This window comes from Sciurus carolinensis, unplaced genomic scaffold (genome assembly GCF_902686445.1).
Source record: "Sciurus carolinensis unplaced genomic scaffold, mSciCar1.2, whole genome shotgun sequence".
Taxonomy (NCBI): Eukaryota; Metazoa; Chordata; class Mammalia; order Rodentia; family Sciuridae; genus Sciurus; species Sciurus carolinensis.
In genome coordinates, this window is record NW_025920148.1 from 616,208 (window position 1) to 623,516 (window position 7,309).

A 7,309-nucleotide genomic window follows, 5' to 3' on the forward strand; every position below is an offset into this window, starting at 1 on the left:
TTCAATGATATCTAAGTGACTAAATAAGTTCCAGTCTATGATAAATTTTTCTGGACCTATAAAGACCTCACATTAAAGTTGAGGTACATTAAAATGGGTTAAGGAAAAGTCAATTCTAGTGAGAAAATCATCAGTGATATCTACTATAGGAATAGCTTGCTACCTCCTATCACCTGATGACAACAGAATTCCTTACTACAAGAGAAAGATTCAGAAATAATTTTGTGCAAACAAAATGTTTATTCTTTTTTTTTTTTCTTGGTAAGGTAAAGAAGCATAGCACTTTGATATTTGAAGCAAATGATTTGTTCGTTTGACTTTGATACTTTCTTGATATTCAAAACAGTTTAACTCTTCAATCAGGACCATTACTTATTTCTTTCATGTATTTGTATGTTGCAATTTCATGGGATAGATATTACAAATGAGCTACAGTGAATAAAGTTTTGAAAACTGCAAGTTATTTACTTTAGATATGGTTTTAAAATCAGGAAATAGCCTTATGCCATAGTTTTTGTACCCTGTTTAATTATCAGCATTTATTCTGAGGTCAATCATTGTGTATACTATATCATTCTTTAGTCATCTACAAGAAACAGAACACAATCATAAACTAGTAGTTATATTAATGTAATTGACAACAATATAATAAAATTACATTTAATTACTTTGATAGAGAAAAATAAATCTCTAAATTGTGGATGTTTGGATGTTTCTGTGTCAGACTTCATTAAATAATAAAATATAGATAAAAGAAATCTAAGTACTGTAGAAAGCAATAGTTTCTGAAAGCATCCAGAAAACCACTCTGGATGCAAGAACTCACACAAGAGATTTTATGAAGCAGAAGAGCAGATTATCTGCACTTGAGTGAGAGGGAGAGGTAGAGGTAGAGGTGGAGGGAGAGGGAGAGGGATAGGGAGAGGTTACACTGGGGACACAGAAAATCCTGAGGGCCTCACACACTCTCTAAGGCCTTAGTAGCAAAACAGTTTTGCCTGCCCCTGCTCTTAGTTCATTATGACATCACAAATTGTATGGGAGTTAAGGAGACATGCTAGGCAGGGCACCACACACTGCTGGACACTGTTCCCAGACCGCCATGGAGAGAGGACACTGGGGATAACAGGAGGCATAGAAGATCTCATAAGACCACAGATCAGCAGCAAGTTCACATCAGAATTGTTCACTCTTCTGAGAAGAGTGACTGCTACATTCTTGTGAGTATTGAGAGCCTATGAGCCAGGTCTTCAGGCCAGCAGTACTCAGTCTCCTGTGCCCTGTGGTTAAGCAGTCTTCACCTAGGAGTTCTTAGTCTTCTAAGGAGTGTTTAAGCTTCTCTCACACACTATTGTTCAACATCTCCTGTGTCCCCTGGGAGAGTGCCCCTCTCCAACCAGTGCTCAATCTTTTCTGGTTCCTGTCCTTAATCTCCCTTCCCCAGCATTTCTCAGTGTCTTCTGGGTCCTGTGGATCAGTGCCAGAGTTCCACTAGTGCTCAGTCCCCTCTGGGTATTGTGGGTGGACACACGTCACTTACTTGTGCTCACTCTCCAATGAGCCCTAGGCAACCTAATTCCTTTAGTGAACTCTCTGGGTGAGCCCCTTTCCTGCTAACATGTCAGTACACCATCTCTGGCCTTTTCTGTGAGTCCAGGCCAACACGAATTTGGAAACATGGAAAGATGTGGATACTCCTTCTTTCTAACAAACTCAATATCCCTTTGGTGCTGCTGTGCAGATAGGTTCCTCATCAATACCTAAAAATACAAGACAATTTTAATTGATGTCAATTCTCACAACACTGAGGACCTCATTCCACCACTCATAGTGTACCATTTCCATAACTTTGTTCAACTATCTGATCTCTTATAAGTGATGTAGCATGCCAGTATTTCTGCCATCTCTCTGGGTGGTGGATGCAAAGCATATATTACAGTTTTTTCAGGATCTTGTCTTCTCTTTGACAAGAGAAAAACCTTTCTAAGACTCCTGGGTCAGGCACAATGCACACCCTCAAGTGATAGTGTGAAATATCACCATGGACAATTTCCAATCATCATGGATGATTTCTTTAGACCTTTTAAAAAGCACCATTTTCACCATCCCTCATGATTCTGAGACACTGCCCAGAGAATCACTCTTGAAAAGGATTCCAAAATTCTGACATTTTTAGGAGTTAAACCCTCGTGCAAAAGAGCTCTTTCTCATCTTGATCCTCTGGTCAAGGACCCATCATTTAACTTGGCTCAGTCTTTTCTGGGTTCTACCATAAAACTCCTCTCAATCACCATTGTTTGGGGTCTGTAGAGTACTCTGGGAGAGATCCCCTCTCCCACAAGTTCTGTGTCTTTTCTGTGTCCTGCCCTACATTTCCCCTTGCACACCTTTGTACAGGGTCCTCTGAGTCTTATTTCCCTTAATGAACACTCAGGTTGTGCCCATTTCATGCTAATATCAGTAAATCTCAGACCTTATCTGTGCTTCCAGGTCAACATGACTGTAGAAACTTGCAGAGATGAGGATACTTCCTACTTCCAATAACTTCAATGGCCTTTAGAGCAGCCATGCAGAGAGACTCCTCACAAATGCCTAAAAATAAAAGATAATTTCAATGGATGTCAATTCCTAGAGCACTAAAGACCTAGTTCCACCATTCATTGTACATCATTTCCTCACTTTGCTCAAGTGACTAAATTCTTGTGGGTATGTATGCCCAGAACTTATGACAATTTTCTGAACAGTGGATGGAAAACATATTTAAATATTTCAAGAATCTCCTCTGATATGCCACGGGATGCTTTCTTTTGACAAGACAGGAAGTGTCCTAGGACCTATGGACCAAGTACAATGCATACCTTCAAATGTCAGTGTCAAATGTGGCCACATCCCAACATCAAGGAGAAGTTCATCAGAACTTTGAAAAAGCACCGCCGTCTCACAACCCCTGAAGTAAATGAGAATATTATTCTTGAAAAGAGTTCAAGTGCTGTGAGACATCTTGATGAATAACCCTCTTCCAGCAGAGGTCAGTCTCCTCTGGCCCTTGTGGTCAAGCACATATCATCTAAGTGTATTCAGGCTTCTCTGTGTCCTGCACTACATCTTCCCTCTACCTCCATTGCTCAGGTTCATCTGTGTCTCAGAGTTCAGCACATCTCTCCCACCTATGCTGTGTCTTCTCTGGGTCCTTCCCTGAATCTCTGATCACCCATCTTTGCTCATGGTACTCTGAGTATTGGGGATGAGTGCCCCTCACGAATGAGTTCTCAGAATCCACTGGGTCCTCTAGGTGATAACCCCTCTCCTGACATTGCTCAGCCTCTTTTTTTACCCTCTAAGTTCACCTAACCTGTCATTACTCAGTTTATTCTCTACCTTGTGGCTGAGTGCAAGTCACTTATTAGTGCTCAGGCTTCTATGTTTCTTTTTTCTGCATTCTTTAACCATTCCTTTGCTCATTCTAGTTCGGTTTCTGTGGGTGAGTGCCCCTCTCTTGACAGTGTTCAGTATTCTCTGGGGTCCTGTCCTTAATCTCCCTTCACACACCATTTCTCAGTGTCATCTGTGTCCTGTGAGTGAGCATCGCATTCCCATCAGTACTCAGTCTCTTCTAGGTATTATGAGTATACAAATTTCAACTATGAGTGCTCACTCTCCAATGAGTCCTAGGCAACCTGGTTCCATTAGTGAGCTCTCTGGCTAAGCCTCTTTCTAACTAATGTCAGTATACCATCTCTGGCATTACCTCTGTATCTAGGCAAACATGACTGTGGAAACTTGGGGAGATGAGGATAAGTCCTCTTTCCAAGACCCTTAATAGACCATTGGTATCTCCATGCAGAGAGGATCCTCACCAAAGCTGGAAAGCACAAGACAATTTTTATGTATATTAATTGGAATAGCACTGAGGACCTCATTCCATCAACTCCAGACCTTTACTCAAGGGGTTAAACTCTTATGAGTGAAGTAACATGTTCAGAATTTCTAAAATTCCTCTGAGCAGTGGATGGAAGACATATATTTCAGTATCTTCTCTGATAGGTCACTGGCTACTCTTGTTTGAAAGGGCAGGAAATCTCCTAGGAATGCTAACTCATGAATAATGCACATATTTAAGGGAAAGTGTGAAATGTGGCAAAGGACAACTTTCCATCATTATGGGGGAGTTCTTCAGACCTTTGAAATAGGAACATTACCACCACACCTGAGATCACTGATACAATGGCACAATGAATAATCTCAAAAAGGTCCCAAATCTGAGTAGGTGAGAACTCCTCTCCCAAAATACTCTATCTCCTCTGGATACTGTAGTCAAACACCCCTCATCTGTCTTTGCTCTGTCTTCTCTGGGTTCTGCCCTAACCCTCCTCTCAATCATCATTGCTTAGCATCTTCTGAATTTTCTGGGTGAGCACCCATCTCCCACCAGTACTCAGTCTCATCATTGCTCAGGGTACTCTCAGTTCTTTGTGTGAACACCCCTCCCTCATTAGTGCTCTGATTCCACTGGGAACCCCTGGTGCTAGTCCTTCCTAACATGCCTCTGCCTTCTTTGTTTAAGCTGCTCCATTTTGCCTAACCTGTCTTTATTAAGTCTCCTTTGGCTCCTGTGGGTGAGGTCCTCTCACATAACAGATCTCAGTATCCTCTCTTTCCTTAGTCTGAGTTCCCTAACCATTCCATGCTCAATCCTTTCTGGGTCCTATTAGTGAGCGCCCTTCAACTTACAGTGCTCTGTCTTCTTTCTTGTTCCAGGTTATCCAGGGTAATCCTTCTCAGACTCCTCTGGGTCCTGTGGGTGAGTGCCACTCACCTGACAGTGTTCAGTCTTCTCCAGGTCCTGTCCTTGTTAACCCAACACACACCATTGTTGAGGATCATCTGAATCACCTGTGGTGAGGCCCCCTTAACACAGGTGTTCAGTTTTCCCTGAATATTGTTTTGGAGTACCTCTTACTTCCAGTTCTCTGTCTTCTGTGTCTCTGAGGAGTGCCTCTCATCCAGCACTGCTTCAGTATACTCTGGGAAATCTGGTTTAGCACCCCTCACCCAGCAGTGCTCAGTCTGTGTCATGTGCTAAATTCCTGTAACCAATCTTATCTCAACCTCCTCTGGATCATGGTTGTGACACCAGGTAGCCTAATATTGCTTAGGCTTTTCTGGGTTCTGTCTTCATCACATGTACTTGAACATTTCTCAGGGTATTCTGAGTCCTCTGAGTGAGCACAACTATCCCACCAGTGTTCAGTCTTCTCTGGATCCTGTCTTAATTTCACACCTGCACCATTGTTAAACTCCTCTGAGTCCTTTGGGTGAGTGCCCCTCTCCCACTAGTTCTCAGTCTTCTCTGGGTCCTGCCCTAAATCTCCCTTCATCCATATATTCTCAAGGTCCTCTGAGTCCTGTGGGTGAGACTCCTTCATTTACTAGTGCTCTGATTCCACTGGATACTCTTGGTGATAGGCTCTCTTCTAACATAGCTCAGTCTTCATTTTTTAAGCAACTAAATTCACCTAACCTGTCATTACTCAGTTTATTCTGTCCTTACTCAGTCTCCTTTGGTCCTGTGAGTGAACACCCCTCAAATAACAGTACTCAGTCTTCTCCCTTTCTTTTATCTGCCTTCCCTAACAATTCCTTTCTCATTCTTCTCTTGGTCCTTTTTGTGAGTACCCCTCACCTTAGAGTGTTCACTCTTCTCTCTGTTCTGTTCCAGGCTCTCAAATGCAAACCTTTCTCAAACTTTGTCGCCGCCCATGGCAATTTGTCACCGCCTGCAGCAACACTTTGCGTGGGTATAGAGGATAGAGGAACTGAAGTTTGCTTGCTTTGAGAGAAGAGAGAGAGGCTTTGCATAAGAGAAAGACTTTGCTTAAGAGAGAGACTACACTTTCAGAAATCCATGTCTTCTCAGTTTTGCTGCTGCTTCTTAAAGGTGCGTCCTGCATCCTGTGAACTAAGGGTCCGTTTACCTAAGGTGCTTTCGGGATGTGTCCCGTGTACTGCAATCTGTGATCTGCAACCTAAAGATGTGTTCTCAGTTCTCTGCTCTGCGATCTATCTTCCACTGCTGCCCCTACTAGTTGTTTCTATCTGCTTGCCGCTTCTTTTCTGCTAATGGCTTCTGTTTCTTTCTGCTAGCTGCTCCTCTTACCGTCACTCCTTACTCCTTGTCACTTTTCTCTGCATGCTGCTGCTCCTTATCACTTTTCTCTGCCTGCTGCTGCTCTCTATTACCTACTGTCTGCTTATATTCCCTCCAAGAGGCGGAGGGCGGAGCCACGCCAGTTGAGATCAGGTGAGGAGCCAGCAGCTCAATCATGAGCAGGCGCAAGCAGGAGCACTTGAGAACACCTGTGCACGCGTACCTTCAATGTGATCAAAACAGCTTCTGGCTAGCTGCCAGGTGCCATCTTCGGCGAGTTCGCATGGCATAGCCCCCAACAATTCCCCCCTTCTTTATATAAAATGAAAAGAAAACTGGCAGGGATCGTGTGTGTCTTAGGTTGTCCACAGCAGAGCAACATCCTTACCCATCATTGGATAATGAGGCTCTAGCCCTCATTTCCTGTCTTAGGTTGGTTTGAGCTCCCCATGAATCTTACCCGTCTTTGACTATCAATCCAATACACCAAGTCATATACTGGGAGATTGTTCTACTTCAAGGGTGGCCATGGCCTGATTTATGATCACATTATGAGCCTGCTGACTGGCTTTGAGGCATTTGTAGATGTAGAATAGAATTAACACAAGCACACCCAAGCCTATTAGTATATAACCTAAAAATACCAAAATTTAGTGCCAAACTGTGCTGAAAAAACAATAACTCCATTAACTTTTTGATAGCTTCCCTTTACTTATAAACTCTCCTTAAAGGTGAGGTACCAACATGAAGAATTAAAAAGTTACACAGGATGAAAATAAGCAACTTGCTTTACTGAGAAAAAGATGAAAATCATCTATGTGGCTAAATCAGATTATAAGGGGCTATGGGTCCAATCAATTCCAATTTGGGAATTGACCGAGTGATGCAATCACTATCAGCAAAAAGATCTGTTACTCCTTAAATGCTACAAGGGCTATGACAGCTGCTTCCATTTTGTGAGCCTTGAGTTGAAGAGTTCTGTGCCCTATTTCTTAAATGATTTGGTAACATCTTTCCCTCAACAACAGTAATCAATTTGCACTCCTTAGCCCAATGTGTTTCCCTTCTGCGCCTTGGGCAAAGACCTGGGGCATGAGGTGCAACAGATTTTACTATAGTAATCTCTTATCTTTTGTTAGGGTATTGTCTCTTTTCTGCTGT

General features: G+C 42.7%; 1 long non-coding RNA gene across 1 annotated transcript; it reads right to left on the bottom strand.

The window, feature by feature from the left end:
- Positions 1-1,579: 1,579 nt before the first annotated feature.
- LOC124974431 (uncharacterized) lies at positions 1,580-4,892 on the bottom strand. Its single transcript, XR_007106777.1, has 3 exons — positions 4,817-4,892; positions 2,474-2,592; positions 1,580-1,760 (listed from the first exon to the last, which is right to left on the bottom strand). It is a non-coding gene; the product is annotated as an uncharacterized LOC124974431 (long non-coding RNA).
- Between the last annotated feature and the right edge of the window lie 2,417 nt (positions 4,893-7,309).